At 45.4% G+C, this 17330-nt stretch overlaps 1 protein-coding gene across 1 annotated transcript in view; it reads left to right on the top strand.

Annotated features, from left to right (window-relative positions):
* Positions 1-17330, top strand: part of LOC103051008 (H-2 class II histocompatibility antigen, E-S beta chain-like) — a 273476-nt gene that overhangs the window by 85637 nt on the left and 170509 nt on the right. The window lies entirely within an intron of this gene.

Here is a 17330-nt window from a genome sequence, read left to right as displayed (position 1 = left end):
GAGGCTTCCTTGTTTTTGGAGTTCTTGCGTTGGGGTCCTTTTCATCCTCATTCTCTTCTGCAGCCCTTCCTTGGGGAACAAGAGGCAGGAACCCATTAGGAATATCAAGGTCCAGATCCACTGCTTGGCCTGGCTGAGTTCGGCTCCCGCTCCCACCCTTGGAGGAATCCCAGATTAGTTTTGCATTATGGGTAAGCCTCAGATCACAGCCGGGTGCCTGTGCTGGGCCATCTTGTCCTGTTCTTGAGAATAAAGCTGCATTTTCCTCCCCTCTGAAAAACCATCTGGAGATGAAGTGGGGAGCATGTTGCTCAGAGTGCAGCAATACTCCCAGGAAATTGCCAAAAATACACACCAGCATGAGAGATTTACAAAATGCAACGTCCATATCTTGTTCTCCAAAGAAATCCAGCCAGAAAGTATAAAATATCTGGTTGTTTATTGATAAAAATGCAAAACTCCATAAAATACAAGTTTCATACAAAAGATAGGAAAAAACACTTCTTCTCATGTATTTGGCATCCAAGACTTAACAACTACACAGGTATAACAAAGTCTCTAGCTAAACAAACTCTCAGAGAAGAGGTACACTACTTGGTTATTAGTTACTACTACATAACCCATAAAACTGACTACATGGTGGCTAAAACTCTACTGAGAGGCTGGGCATATAGTCCTCCGGTTTTATTGCCATCCCTTGAATAACTAGCATACAGACGCCAATAGGTGGCAGTAAATAGCAGTATACGTGCACCATTACAATAACAATTTTCACATGACTTACTTAGCCATAACAATCCATTTTGAAGATAACGAGCTGCACTTCTTCCCATGAGAAAATCTTAACACCGCTCTCAGCTCATTTTTCAAAAAAACAACAATATACGGTACAGGGTAGTACAGGCAAATGGTTACAACAATACAGGAACATTTACATTTGTTCAAATCCAAGTCTATTTAACATTGTTTCATGTTGTACAATAGACAATTCTTTGGTAAATACATCTGCGAGATTTGATTCAGATACACAATACACAAGATCAATGAAATTTTATAACATAGCTTGTCTTACATTTTTGTACTTTACATTCATATACTTTGTACGAGCTCTTAGGTTTTCTGTTTTAGCTAACCCTACACAGGCTTGCGAATCTTCATACACTGAATAAGGCAATGACACTTGAATGTTTAAATCAGTGAATAATTGATGAAACCATCTTAATTCACAAACTGTTTCTGACAAAGCTGCAAATTCAGCTTCTGCTGTTGACAAAGCTATTGAGGTTTGTTTCTTTGCTTTCCATGCAATTGTAGATTCACCAAATTTACAAACAAACCCAGTTATGGACTTTCTGTCACCTTCTTCTGCAAATGAGCTGTCAACAAAAATTACAGGCTTTTCAGGCCCTTTGGTTGACGTTTTGAGACAACGGTTTATTGTACCTTTTAAATATCTCATTAATCTTTTTAATCCTTGCCAATCATGCTCTGTTGGTTTAGCTAATTTACGACTCAAGACTCCAACAGCATAGGATAAATCAGGACGTGTCCATTGGGCTAGGTGAAGGATTGAATCTATCACAGAATGGTACACTTCAGGTTTTTCACACAACTCTTCACATGTTTCATTTTTCAAAAAATCACAAACCATTGGGGTTTTTACAGGTTTAGCTTCTGACATTCCCATTTGTGTTAACAACTACTCTATCTTTTTCTTTTGACTTAGATAGATTTCTCCATTTTCAGCTCTATGCACTTCAATCCCAAGGTAGTTTCTTAACATACCTAGATCCTTCATTTTAAAATATTTCTCCATTTGCTTGGCAAATTCTTTTACCAAGTTTAAAGAACCGGTAGCAAGACAGAAATCATCAACATAAGTAAGAAGTACTGTATAATTTTCCCCAGTTCCTCTAGTATACACACATGGATCAACTAATGATTTCTTAAAACCAATTTCCAACAAAGCTTTATCTAAACATTGATGCCAACATCTCCCAGCTTGTTTCAATCCATACAGTGCTTTACGCAACCTGTAGACTCTCTGGGAATTACCACATGTGTAACCTGTTACTTGTTTCATGTACACAGTTTCAGGAACCTCAGCATTCAAATGAGCTGTATCCACATCAAAGACGTTTCTTTGTGCAGCTAAGGCTAACATTACACGCAATGACTCAGGCCTAACTGTAGGTGCATATGTGAGATTATAATTCACAAATTGCTCTTGTGAATAACCTTGTGCCACCAGTCTAGCTTTATACTGAACAGTATCATCAGGTAAAAGCTTCTTTCTAAACACCCATCTGGAACCTATGGCTTTTTCTGATGCAGGTAAATCAACAATTTCAAATACATTTTGTTTTACCAATGCATCAAATTCATTATCCATAGCGACATTCCATTTCTCTTGTTCATCTATAGGCAAACTTAAAACTTCTTTAAAACTTTGAGGTTCACAAGTAATTTGACACACCCTTACTTGTTGAATAACAAACCTCTCAGGCAGAACCCCTTTTGTTGTACGGGCCGACCTGCAAGGGATTTCAAAAACACTTTGCTCTTTTTCCTCTTTTTTCTCCTCTAACTGCTCTAATTCAGCTAAAGCCGGTAACTCCTCTGCTTGGCCTTGAACTTGTTTTGAATCTACTTGTTTAATTTGTGCAGGCTCTCTGAGAATGTGTGGAGATGCAGGTGCAAAATGTGGTGTTTGCTCTCTAGCTAATTCTGTGTTTGAATGCAAAACAACCTCTGAATTTGCGTGCAGCCTTTTCCAGTCGGTAGGCTCTTCAAAATTAGCATGTCTAGAGATCACAACCTGACCATGACCCAAAGAAAAACGATATGCTTTAGACTCAGCTGAATAACCAACAAATCTCAAGCACTGTGTCTTTGGTTGGTTCTTCCTTCTTTGAGACTTAGGAATTTGCACATAAGCAAAAGTTCCAAATGTACGCAACTGCTCTAAAGAAGTATACTTTCCATACATCAAAAAATAAGGAACTTCATTCACAGCTGAATTCCAGAGTCTATTAGTGAGAAATACTGCTGTTAGAATTGCTTCTCCCCAAAAGTGGTCTGGCACTTGAGCATCCAAAAGCAAACTGTCTTTCAACACTTTCAAAACACCAATTTTCCATTCAGCCACACCATTTTCTGCAGACATACCAACATTTGTTAATCTGTGAAAAATGCCTTTTTTACATAGCCAATTCTGAAACTCAATGCTCAGAAACTCACCCCCTCTATCCGTCTGCAACCCCCCCCCACTTTGTACCCATGTTTTCTTTCTACTATGGCAACAAACTCTTTGAAACAAGAGAATGCTTCAGACTTCTGTTTAAGCAAATAACAAAACGTAAAACGTGTTTTATCATCCACTAAAACAAACATAAATCTTGCTCCACCTTCACTTGGAGTAAAGGGGCCAGCTAAATCAGCATGTACAAGTGAAAACGATCTGGTGGAGATTCTTCCACTTTTCTTAGCAATGGGGGCAGATTTGATCTTAGATTGCTTACACATAGTACAATCAAGAAACTTTGCACATTTCTTGAATCTCAAGTCTGGATACAGTTTTGCCATTTGTGACAAACATTTCCATCCAGGATGACCAAGCACTCTATGATAATAATGAATACAATCATTATGTAAAGGCACATTACCAACACAACTTCCAATCAACACATCTTGTTTAGGAAGCATTTCATACAAATGATTAACCAATTTCCCTCTAGCACACTCTGCCCCCTCTTTGATAACATAGCATTCAGAACCTTGGAACGTAACAGTATACCCAATGCTAGTTAATACAGGGACACTGAGAAGGGAAAAATCAAGTGTAGGAACACAGAGTACATCAGAAACCACTTCCCCCAAACAAGGAATGAACACTTTACCTTGCAAAGTTACTTTAGCTACAGAACCATCAGCCAAGTTAACTTGTTGAATTTTAGGCTTGCATTTAGTCAGTAATAACTACTCATTGTTCACAATGATTTCACTGCAAGCAGAGTCCAACAACCACTTATCAGCACAATGTTTGTTTCTGTTAGACATCAAGGCAGGCACCATTCTAGTGCTTGCTTGCTTTTTAACAAATTGTCCTTTTCCACGACGAGGAGCCTTTCTGGAACTCTCAGTGGGCTGATTTTTCATAGGCCAGTCTTTTAGAAGATGTTTGGTAGACTGACCACGAAAGCATTTCCTCACCATGCACGCAGTCTGTGTGCCAGTAGAAGGGTGCTGCTTTATGTTATCAAGTTTCTTCTTTGATGTTATCTGTAAATCCCTCAAGCACTGTATCTCCTGTAATCTGTTGGTCAGATAGTCCACGGTCAGGTGGTAGAGATTGGACAGCTTCTACAAGCATATCAAACAAATCATCAAGACTCGAAAGAATTATACATGCCTTTTGTTGCTCCGGAATTTGCATATTGCGGTCTGCCAGCTCAGCAAACAAAGTTTTCATCTTATGCAGATGCTCAATCACATTAGCTCCTTGCTCCAATTTAAGGTTATACAACTGCTTTGACAAACTTACGATGGCAGCTGAAGTCTGTCTTGCATAGATGTCACGCAAAGCCACCAGCATCCATTAGCATCTCCAAATCACGAACATGCACTAGTTCTGAAGACTCAAGTCCCAATATAAGATTACCATATGCACGGTCCAGCAAAACTTGATCAGCATCTGTGGGTGCAACCGGAGCGGGGTTGTTTACAAAACGCCACAGCCCCTCTTTCATGAAGAAAGATTTCATCTTTATACTCCAAGTCTGGTAATTCTTTGGATTCAGTCTTTCAAACGGAAGGCTCACTGCCGCTGGAGGTGCCGCTGCCATGTTTCACAATTATAACAGGCACTCAGACACAGAGAAAAAATCCAAACTTCAAATGAAACGTTCACAGGCAGGGTAATAAATCCATAAATCACCCTTCACTCAGGAATCTCAGTCCTGGCTTGCATCACTCCTGGCCTCCATCTGGGGCACAGTCCTGGAACAGCAGTCCTGGAACCTCACACCTGGACACTCTGGGCACTCTGGGATCTCAAGCCTGGATCCTGGTTCTGGGTTCTGGTTTCTGGGTCCTGGATTCTGGTCCCATAACCTGTTGAGCAGAGTACAGCAGTGCTCCCAGAAACCCTTTGCCCAAGGAAAAAATACATACCAGCATGAGAGGTTTGCAAACTGCAATGTCCATATCTTGTTCTCCAAAGAAACTCAGCCAGAAAATATATACTATCTGGTTGTTTATTGATAAAAATGCAAAACTTCATAAAATACAAGTTGTATACAAAATATAGGAAAAAACACGTCTTCTCATAAATTCAGCATCCAAGACTTATCTACAAATACAAAGTCTCTAGCCAAAAACTCTCAGAGAAGAGGTACACTACTTGGTTATTAGTTACAACCACATAACCTATAATACTACATACCTATATGGTGGCTAACACTCTACTGCAACTGCAAGTGTAACTGCAAAGCTGGGCATACAATGCTCCAGTTATATTGCTACTCCATATCCCCCCACTGGGTAACTAGCATACACACGCCAATAGGTGGCAATAATTAGCAGCATACGTGCACAACACACAGTCACAAGTTGTTTTGTTTACATAAGCTACATAAGCTGGACATAATATTGTTGTACAGATAACGGGATGGATTTTTTCCCATGAGAAACTCCTGACAGATACCAGTCTAGTACTTGCTTGCTGTTTGACAGGCTGTCCCTTCCCACGACGGACAAACCTTTTGGAACTCTCAGTTGGCTGATTTTTCATAGGACAGTCTTTTAGAAGATGCTTGGTAGACTGACAACGAAAGCATTTCCTCACCATGCACACAGTCTCTATGCCAGCAGAAGGTCGCTGCCTCATGTTATCAAGCCTTTTCTTTGAACTTTGCTGTAAATCACGGGAACCCTGAATTTCCTGTAATTGATTGGTAAGATAATCAACGGTAAGATTGGCAGGGGGTAAAGCTTGAACTGCTTCCACCAGCATGGCAAAAGAATCATCCAGACTCGAAAGAATTATACATGCTTTCTGTCTTTCCGAAATTGCCATATCACGATCTTCCAGTTCAGCAAACAAAGTTTTCATCTTATGTAAATGCTCCATTACATTAGCTCCTTGATCCAATTTAAGGTTATATAACTGCTTTGACAAACTTACGATAGCAGCTGAGGTTTGTCTTGCATAGATAGCACGCAAAGCCACCCAGCATGCATTAGCAGTTTCCAAATCACGAGCATGCACTAATTCTGAAGACTCAAGTCCCAAGATCAAGTTACCATAAGCACGGTCCAGCATAACTTGCTCTGCAGGTGTAGGTGCTGCTGGTGGGGCATTGTTGACAAACTACCATAAACCCTCCTTCAGGAAAAAAGATTTCATCTTTATACTCCATGTCTGGTAATTCTTCGAATTTAATCTCTCAAACGGAAGGCTCATTGCCATTGTTGTGGCTGCCATGTTTCACTTTTACAGGCACACAAAAACACAGAGAAAAAATCCAAACCTCAAACAAGAATGTATTGTCGAAGGCTTTCACGGCTGGCATACGATGGCTGGTGTGGGTCTTCTGGGCTGTGTGGCCGTGTTCTGGAAGTTTTGTTTCCTAACATTTCGCCAGCACCTGTGACCGGCATCTTCAGAGTGCAGGAGCACAGACAGGAGCAGTTCTCTCTGTGCCCAGGGTGATGTGACCCTTCTGTGGGTATTTATAGAGATCTGGGGGGGGGGATCGGGGGTGTGGGGGTGTGGGGGGGTTGGGACCCAATTAAGGTGGTTAAGTTCAGAGTTTAGGAATTGGGTTTCGCAGATCCGATTGGCACGATCCATGAGGGTTTTGATAATGCCTCTTTTCTGACGTGGGTGGTGGTTGGTGATTCACAAACACCAGCACAGTTTCAATAAAAAAGAGGAGAGTCTAAAAATCAACAAAACCTGGCTACCAATCCTGAAAAATACAGCCTGCAAAAGGTCAACGAACTCAGCTCAACCACCAGGACATGTGAACAGTTCACACAATGAACTTGCTAATCACCCCCAGCAGCCCCTCGTTAACAATTCAATAGAAGAAAAAACCCTGCCTAATCCCCAGGAAGATACACACAGATGCTGACACCAAAACAAGCAGCCACTCAGTAACCCAACCCCCCACACACACACACACCCAATCCCCCCTTCCCCCCCCCCCCCAGATCTCTATAAATACCCACAGAAGGGTCACATCACCCTGGGCACAGAGAGAACTGCTCCTGTCTGTGCTCCTGCACTCTGAAGATGCCGGTCACAGGTGCTGGCGAAACGTTAGGAAACAGAACTTCCAGAACACGGCCACACAGCCCAGAAGACCCACACCAGCCCTCAAACAAGAAGGTTGTATGAGACATTCACAGGCAGAGTAATAAATCCAGGCATAAATCTCTCTTCACTCAAGGACCTCAGTCCTGGCCTCCAGCACTCTGGGACCGGCACTCTGGGACCTCACGCCTGGGACAGCACTCCTGGGACCTCATGCCTGGGTACTCTGGGCACTCTGGGCCCATAACCTGTTGCGCAGAGTGCAGCAATACTCCCAGGAAATTGCCAAAAATACACACCAGTATGAGAGATTTACAAAATGCAATGTCCATATCTTGTTCTCCAAAGAAATCCAGCCAGAAAGTATAAAATAGCTGGCTGTTTATTGATAAAAATGCAAAACTCCATAAAATACAAGTTTCATGCAAAAGATAGGAAAAAACACTCAGAACTGCAACGGGGCCAGGCGGAGGAAGACAAGGCCCCACTGCAGGAAGCGACGGTGGGTCTGCTGAGCTTCTCTTGCGCAAGAAACGCCGATTAAGGCCTGCCTGGAAGGGAGGCGTCAGGACGGGCTTCGTCCCATGGCTGGGGAAGCTGCACCTGTTCAATATCTGTCTGGGGAGCAAGGGGGCCCCGTGCAATCCATAGTAAAATATACGATGGGAGAAATCCCTTGATTTTGAAGCAAAGCATCCTAAATTTTGAACTAAAGCCAAAGGGTTTTCTATTCTTGTGAGGCAACCGTGTGGCCCCACTGCACACAAAGGACATACAAAATGCTCCTGTTTTCAATAAGTCAAGATTCCTCCTTTCTCGTCGCCCTTCCTCAGTCTGCAAGTTCTTTCTGGGGCTGTTCCTCGGTTAGCAAGATCCGCTTCAAGGCGCTCCCAGGCAGGAGCCAGAGAAAGTCCCTTTCAGAGGTCAGAGCAGGAGCTCAGAGTCCGCCTGGACGGACCCCGTGAATCTCCTCTTTCTGGGGATTCTCCCGAGTGGATCCTTTTGTGAGAAGATAATCACCCCTCCTGAAGCTCTTCCCGCACTCCAAGCATTTATATCATGTTTTTTTTTTCCCTGCCCTTATGGGAAAGAAGGTCATTGCTCTGCCTGAAGCTCTTCCCACCCTCCCTGCATTTATAGGTTCTCCCCCAGGTCGATTCTGTCACAGAGAGAAGGAATGAGGGTCCCCTTGTAACTCTCTCCATCCTCTCTGCACGGATGTTCCCCTCGAATGTGGGTTCTGTGATTGTCATTCAAATTGTCTTTGAACATCTCTGCATTTCTCCCTAAAACCTGGTCCTTCTATCTCCGATGGAGATCTGGTGGGCTGAAGGTTTCTGACTCCTGTCCCTGGACTGGGCTCCTGCATGACTCTTTGGCTCCATCCGATCTGCAAACCTCTCTTCTCCTCCTTCGTCCCTGAGCATTTCTGACAGCAGAGGAGGGTCCAGGGTGTGAGTCCTCGTGTGTGGATCTGAATCCCTCATGCTCACCCGAGGAGCTGTTGGAAGAAAAAGTTATCTTACCAAGTCCGTTTCTGAGCCGGGAGTAAAGACACTGACAAATTGCATGAAGTTAGGAGATTTATTCTTCACCCAAGTGCAGAAGCAATGACAGCAGGCAGTTAGGTGGGCGGCCATGCTGGGCCCCCTCCCCACAGTACCTTATATACCTTCTGTTACATTCAAACCCACGTTAAGATGTCATGACTTTCTGATCCAATCAAAGCCAGTTACCTTGATCCATACTCCTCCCCTTACCCAGGACCCCTTTCTCTGATGCCAAATAAGGTTCTTCCTTTCTGTATGTAAACTAATTTCTATCGCCTTGAGTGTTAACAGCCATATGGAAACATACATCCCTGAGAAACAAGGTCAGGACCGCTTATCTTTCTTCGTGAGGGGTCATCTGAACAAGAAGAGACTATCAGGTCAAGACAGTTTATCTGCTTCCATGAGTTGCCGCCTTTCCAGTCAGGAAGAGGCAAACCATGTCAGCAATTAACACATCCTTGAGATTTTGAAAAGTGTTAAAGGTCTCATCCTCAAGAATGCAACCTTTTGATAATCTAAAGTACAGTCAACCATACATACAGGAAAGGGAATATTGGCATTTTGCTAGGCCTGCTTTTACTTCATATTATACAATATATAAAGATAAATGTTTAAACATCTAAATGTCTTAATATATAAAAATGTCTACATGCACCAACCTTCTAACAATCCCCCCTCTGTGCATGGGAAGAATATTCCCATAGCACACTAATTAACGATAGCATGACTTACGAATAGAAAAAAAATTAGAGTATAAAATACGAGTTTTCAAATACAAAACGACAATTAGTATAAACAGAAGGGCTGTTAAAAAAAACAAAATGACAATTGGGTGCAAGGCAAGGTGCAAGACATTGGAGAATGTGGGACTCCAGCCGGAGAAAACATCCCACCAATGATGAATAGTCAGAACACCGATTTCCTGTACAACACATACTAATTCAGCCCCTTCGTGATGTAATTTTAATACAAGACCTTTATCGGAAAGTTTCAAAGCTTTCAATTTCTGTTGCACACGATCACTTTCCCAAGCAAGTTGAGCTAGGGAGGAAACATCAAAGCCAAGGGGCAATGAAAAATTCCAGTCAGGGGCCTCCCACCCCAGTGTCCTAGAAGAATAGTGGACTACAGTATAATGTCCCCCAGAGGAGGTCACATACGAAACATTACAGCGGCACTGTCGCGCAGGAGGATGAGACACCGTACCATCTTCCCAGCGAATAGCCGTGATGGAGACCACACAAACACACCCCCTACCATTATCGATGATACGGGGGGCATCACTGGCCAACTGGGTCCAAACACAGGTGGCAGCGCTGAAATTGTAGGCACAAGGTTCAAAAGGAGTGGTATATACAGGACAAAGCCATTTGTGAAAACCCCATTGGTCACATTGAGCCGTCATGAGAAAAGAGTTTGCAGTAGCTAATTTGGAATTAAAGGTGGGGATCCATAGATGGTGATTAACAATGGAAGGGAGGGGAAGAAATTGAAATGCTTCTATTAGAGTACCCTTTACCACTGCGGTAAGAGTGAAATACAAGGAAGGGTAGGCCCTCCTAAAACGGTCGACTTTAATCCATTGCCAATTGACATCACCATCCAAAATAATAGGCCTCCAAGCGTGGCTGTTGCCTTGCTGCCATTCTCTGATATCTGTATCCATACGGAACAGATTTCCTAATTGAAGAATGGCACATCGGGTCGCAAGTGAAGAATTAAGCAGGCTATTATGAAAAAGTTGGAGGGCAGAAGCAGTAAAGTTAAAGTAAGCCATTGTGACTTGAATATCCTGGTGAAGAACATCAGCACTTTGCAAAATCTGTCGCTCCGTGAGATGGGACATAGTTTGAATATGCTTCCCCAGGGAGGCTATTTTATTCTCAAGAGCTTCAATGTCTATAGAGTTGATAACCCCAGCACCCGCGCCAATTCCCCCCATTATTGTGTCCAAAACTGAGCGAGTGGAATGACCACGAAACCAAGAAGTATACATGGGTAAAGCCCATGGGAGACAAACAGGTTCATGAATAGAAACATTGTAGGCAGAAACATTAATAGTGACATGATAAATATGGCGTAAGGGGGCTTCCATTATCTGGTGGGGGTGATCCCTCAAAAGTATAACAGTGGAAGGAGTTCCCAACACTGGAGAGTGAGCACGGATAAAATTAATATAGAAAAAACTATAATTGAAACCTATTAGACAGTCACCACGCAATCGTCCCACCTCAGGAAAGTTCCATGAGGTGGCCTGTTTCCGGGTGCGAATAGTTCGCCAAAAGCCATCAGTCAATGTCTGAAAAGTGAGATTCAGTGGGGTGGACCATAGGAGGTAAAAACGAGGCTGGTCCCATGGAATAGAGAAATAAAGCTTAGAACCGATGAACATCCAATCACCCATTCCATTAAAACTCATGCAGTCACCCGTGGATCCAGGAAGCCATCGGTATTGTGACAGTACTTGTTGCTTACATAGCTGTAAGAAAGTATTCGCAGAGTTAAGAATGCGCTGAGAATTTGGAGGAGCCCAGGTAGTAGTAAAAGGAAAAGGGGATACGGAAACAGCCAGGAAACCTTGATTGAAGCTTCCAAGTAGGAGAATCCACAATACTACAAGCCGAGACATGCCTTCAAGCCCCAAGTGTCCGAATCCGGATCCCGAACGAGTCGGATGGGCAGCACTGGGGGTGGAGGTGAAGGGCTGTGATCTCGAACCACTGGTTTGACGTGAGTCCAATGGATCCAGGTGTTTCGCTCCGCAATCCGGATGGCTGTTTGTGTCATCAGAAGGACCTGGTACGGACCATCCCACTTCGGTTGCAGTGGCGTCTTCCTGGAAAAGGAACGAATCCACACCCAATCGCCTGGTTCAAAGGGATGAAGGGTTTCCTCCAACGGTAAAGTCTGGAGAAGGGCACTCTGTGTCCACAAAGACCGGAGAAACCTACACATAGAAACAAGATAAGAAAACAGCGTAGAGTCCCCCCTCTCTAAATGGAGAGAGCGGGGATCCAAACCCTTTGAGACATCGGGCGGTCTGCCAAAAAGCAATTCAAAGGGAGACAATCCCACATCCTTACAAGGTCGCATTCGCAAATGGAACAAAGCAATAGGCAATACCTGGGGCCACTTTAAATGCGTTTCCTGACACAATTTACCTAACAGTGATTTAAGTTCCCTGTTAGCCTATTCCACCCCCCCCCCCGAAGATTGGGGATGATAAGGGACATGTAGGTTCTGTGTGATGCCTAAAGCTTGCAAGATATGGGTGATCACGTGTGCTGCAAAATGTTGGCCACGATCCATATCCAAAATGGAGGGGATCCCATATCGAGGTACCACATCTTTCAAGAGATGTCTTGCGGTTTCGAGTGCGGTCGCACGCCGACAGGGAAAGGTTACAACCCAGTGTGTAAGCTGATCTCTGCAAACAAGAACATATTCAAAACCATTTGCTTTTGGTAACTGGATATAGTCCAGCTGCAAATTCTCAAAGGGTCTTTGAGCCCAGGGTCTGCCTCCTTTGTGTATCCTTTGTCTGGAAGAGGCATTGTTGGCTTGACATGTGAGACATGCCCGTGCTACCTTTTCGGCTTCCATGTACACCCCTGGGGCGTACCATACTCTTCTGACAGTGTCCACTATAGCCTGAGTTCCACAATGGCCCTTTGAGTGGACCTGCTGGCAAAGGAGGCGTAGTAGTCGTCTGGGGGCTAAGGGTCTGCCATCTGGCACCCTCCAAAACCCATCAGAAAAGGTCGCTTCATACTTTGCCTGCCACTGTTCCACCTCCCCCCTTTCAACGAAATCATCGTATGGAACAGATGATTGAAGGTGAAACTCAGTTGCTGCAACGGAAAGGGGAAGAGGCTGCAGGGCGGCCCATTTAGCTGCAGCATCTGCGAAAGCATTTCCCTTGGTGATCAGGGAGTTGTCTCGTTGATGTGCCGAGCAGTGCACCACAGCGAGGGCTTTAGGGAGCATAACGGCTTCCAAAAGCGAAGCCACCAACGCAGCATGAGCAATGGGGGAGCCAGAAGAAGTAAGGAAGCCCCGCTGTTTCCACAGGGCTCCTGTGGCATGACATACTCCAAATGCGTATCTTGAATCTGTATAAACAGTGACACGAAGGGTGCAAGCAGCCCAACAGGCCTCAGTAAGGGCAATAAGTTCTGCAGCCTGGGCACTATGGGAGGAAGAAAGCGGAGAGGCCCAGATAATGTCATACAACAAAACCACAGCTGCTCCAGTAACACGGATGCCCTCGTGGAGGAAGGAGGAGCCATCGGTGAAATATTCGCAGTCAGGGTTCGGGAGGGGCTGGTCAGTGAGGTCAGACCGGGGGTTTTCAGTGTCCTGGATGACCCGAAGGCAGTCGTGGAGGGGTAAAGAAGCATCAGATTCAGGTAACAATGTAGCAGGGTTCAGTGTAGAGCACCTTTCAAAAGAAATATGGTTAGAGGTAAAAAGTTCAGCCTCATATTGGGCAAGGCACTGATGAGTGAAAGCCTGTGTTTGAGACTTCAAGAGGATTGCAGCGACCTCATGCGGTACCTTTAAAACGAGAGGGTGACCCAAAACCAAGTCACATGAGCGCTTTACCAACTCAACAGCCGCAGCCACAGCGCGCAGACAGGGAACCACCCCGCGGGCAACAGGATCCAGCTGGACTGAATAATAGGCGACCGGACGGTGTGCTGGGCCCAAAAGTTGAGAAAGTACACCAGAAGCAATCCCACAATTCTCATGGACGAAAAGGAAAAAAGTTTTAGAATAGTCCAGAAGACCCAGGGCTGGCGCAGAGGAAAGGGTCCGCTTAATTTTGATCAATAAAGCGTCCAGGTTGGGAGTCCAGATAACGGATGTGGGGGCTTCCTTCACAGTGAGGAGGATCAAAGGACGGGTCAGTTCCCCAAAAGAAGGGATCCAGGGGCGACAAAACCCCAACACCCCAAGAAGAGCACGTACCTGGCGTTTAGTTGCGGGCTGTTTCATGTTTAAAATAGCTTGGATACGCTCAGTGGCCAATCTGCGAGAACCAGGGGCAATGATATAGCCCAAGTATTTCACTTCTGATTGTAAATATTGAAGTTTGGTTGGTGATGCCTTATGGCCACGGTCTGCCAGTGATGCAAGGAGGGCATTAGTATCCGTACGGCAAGAGTCCACCGTGTCCGATGCCACCAGTAAGTCATCCACATATTGGATAAGAACGGACCGGCAGGGTAAAACAATAGATGCTAAATCAGCTTTCAAAATCTGTGAAAACAGGGTAGGGGACTCCGTATATCCCTGGGGTAGCCGAGTCCAAGTATACTGAGTGGAGTTCCAGGTGAAGGCAAAAAGGTATTGCGACTCAGGGTGCACTGGAATGGAAAAGAAAGCAGCCACAAATCAATGACAGTAAAACACGTGGCTGTGGCAGGAATCATAGTTATGATGGTAGTGGGGTTCGGGACAACTGGTGCCCGTGGAATAACGTATGAATTGACAGCACGAAGGTCATGCACAAAGCGATAAACGGGGTTCCCTGCAGAGTCTAGTTTAGGTTTACGAACAGGAAAAATGGGGGTATTACATGGGGAAGTGCAAGGACGCAAAACCCCTTGTCTAAGGTAGCTGGTAATAAGCAGTTGAATGGGTCCAATGGCTTCAGTTGGAATACTATAATGGGGCAGACACGGTGGTGGTCCAGATTTAGTCTGAATGACAACAGGAGCCGCACTTTTCAGGAACCCAACATCCGAGGATTCCCAGCCCCATAATGAATCTGGGAGGGTGCACAAGTCCGGGGGCACCGTACGGGGGTCTGAGGCTGCTGAAAAAAGGGAAAAAAGACAATGCATATATGTCAAGGGAACGTCCAAAATCAACCCATTAGGAGTGCATTTAATAGTGGCTCCAAGCTTACAGAGTAAATCACAACCAAAAAGGGAAACCGGAGATTCAGAACAAATGGTAAAAGCATGTTCAATAGTAAGGGGACCCACTTCAACCTTTAGAGGATCGGTAACATTCACGGGGATAACCCTACCCCCAACCCCAACAATATGGTCAGAAACATCAGAAAGAACAGAGGAGGAAGAAGGAGGGTGGGTTAGTAGGGATGCCGTGGCCCCGGTATCAACCAAACAGTGATACTGTTGGCCATCCACCGTCAAAGACAAAAAGGGTTCCCCCCCAGGTCCGGACCGAAGAGATAAAGCGAGTGCACTCAAGGGCTTTGGTTCTTGGGCATCCCCAAGATCCCGTCATTGCGGAGAAAATCCGGACTGCGCCGGAGAATCTGTGGAAGGAATAACAGGATATGAGCGAGGTTGGGAAGGGAGAGGAGGAGGTGGAGCCGGAGCGTGGGAACGAGGAAACGGTATGGGTTGTTGCTGGGGAAGAAAAGGGTTCCCACTTCTCCCCCGCCGTTCCTCCATTCGCCGGGCATCCGCCTGGCGGGTCCTGCATTCACGAGAGAAATGCCCCTCCTTCTGACAGTAATAGCAGAGGGGACGGGCTGGTGGAATCCCAGACCTGAGCCTCACGTATTGTGGTCGGCTGCGATGATCCGTTTGAAAAGTAGCAAACATTTTTAGGTCTTCACGGCGCTCAGCACGGCGCCGCTTATCTTTCTCCTCCTCCTCTTTTCGCTTACGGTGATCAAAAACAAAATTGGCAATACGACAGAGCTCAGCAACATCTAAACTTTGCCAGTTGGAAACGATGGTTTGGAAATGGTTTTTAATGTCAGCAGCCGCTTGCTCAACAAAAGCAGAGCGGAGAAGCCTATTGTCTTTATCATTTTCAAGATCCAAATGGGCGTGAGTGACCCCTGCCTCAGATAAACGAACCCAGAAAGCGTCCGGGGTTTCGTCAAGTCTCTGAATTGTGTTATTAAATTCAGACCATTTCAAAGGCTTCTTCCCTATTTCCCGAAGGGCTTCAATGAGGTTCTCCTTAGCCCTGTTATACTCAGTCCAATGGGCAGCATTATTATAGTCTCATGTAGGCTCATGAGTTGGCCAAGGGACCCGGGGTGGTGGTGCCACTTCCCCGGGAACCGGTAGAACAGGACGACGGCCAATTTCTACACATTTTTCAAACAATTTCAAGACCTCATCCCTGGTCAATAACATATTAAGGAGCTCCATCATATCAGCCCATGAAGGGTTGTGACTTCGAATGACTGCCTCTAAGCGTCTTATGACAGCCAATGGGTCTTTTTGGAAGGAAGGAGTATCGGAGCGCCACACCGCCAAGTCCGTTGGTGAAAAAGGAGTGTGATATCTTAAAAATGCTATATGCCCAGCAATAGCCGGTTGCCCATCTGTAGCAGGTGTGGGAGGTAGAGGTACTGGATTTAATAACAGAGGGGCCATCATTTTGCCGGAAGGCAAAGTGCCTTCGTGCCCTTGTTCCGAGCAAACGGAGTCTGGAGCGCTGGCAGGAGGGGATAAATCGGCAAGTTCATTCCAACAGTGCCAATAAGACAAGTGCTCTGGACGATTCCGTTTCAATTGGAGCCCAAGAAGCTTCAGTTTCTCACAGTGGAATGTACCCATGGGAGGCCAAATTGCATTACCGCTTGTATCCAGATATTGAGTCCATTCCATACATAGTTCACGTGCACGTCTTTTCCTCATTCCTGGCTGGGTGGGCAAAATCTCCTTATCCCAAGCCTGTAACAACCTTCCCAAAGGGGAAGATGGGGGTACTGTCGACTGAGTATTCCCCATACCCTCTCGTGTCCCTAAGCGTGGCACCGGTGCCCGTCGGATTTGGGGTGTGTCTAAACACCCAGAGACTCCCTATTAGAGTACCGACCCTCTGCGCGCTTCCAAACTCCTGATCACTTATCAATTTTGCAATTTCTAGGACACAAGTGGTAATCGCCCAGTTATGGTATCAGCCACTCATCCAAGCACAACTGTAGCCCCAGCAACTTATGCAAGCACAACCTGCCCGGGCACGCGGATCGCCCTGGTCCCACTTGCTATCCGGGTTGCTCTGGTCATCACTCAACAAGAGCTAGCAGAGGCCCGGGGGCGTCTTGAACCAGTTTGACACACAGCCCTGGTCTGCAGTCGGGTTTTATAAAAGGGATCAAACACACATTCCCAGGTTCGGCTTATGGTCACTCACTCACACACTCACAGCCTGTTGAGGCACGTGGATCTTGTCAGCCCCCCTTGCTTTCTACCTGGGTTTTCCAGATAGGTGCGGCTGGAGCAGACAGACACACAGCCCTGGTCAACAGCGGGAAAATAATTGGGGAAACACACAAAGCTCTTACAACCGAACACTGAGGCACAACTAATTACACACAAACGCTGGGCTTATATATATATATATAAAGGAAAAAAAAAAATTGTTCGGGTACTCACCCACTGTGACGTTGTCCTAAATTCATGCAATTGGTTGGCACAAAACCAAAGTTCCCTTTACTACCTTCAGGGCAATCCTGCAGG

Source organism: Python bivittatus, unplaced genomic scaffold, assembly GCF_059951505.1.
Source record: "Python bivittatus isolate LINGU-HERP-01145 unplaced genomic scaffold, Pbiv_v1 ctg000330_np1212, whole genome shotgun sequence".
Lineage (NCBI taxonomy): Eukaryota > Metazoa > Chordata > Lepidosauria > Squamata > Pythonidae > Python > Python bivittatus.
Note: the sequence above shows the minus strand (reverse complement) of the source record. Positions and strands in the feature narration are given on the sequence as shown.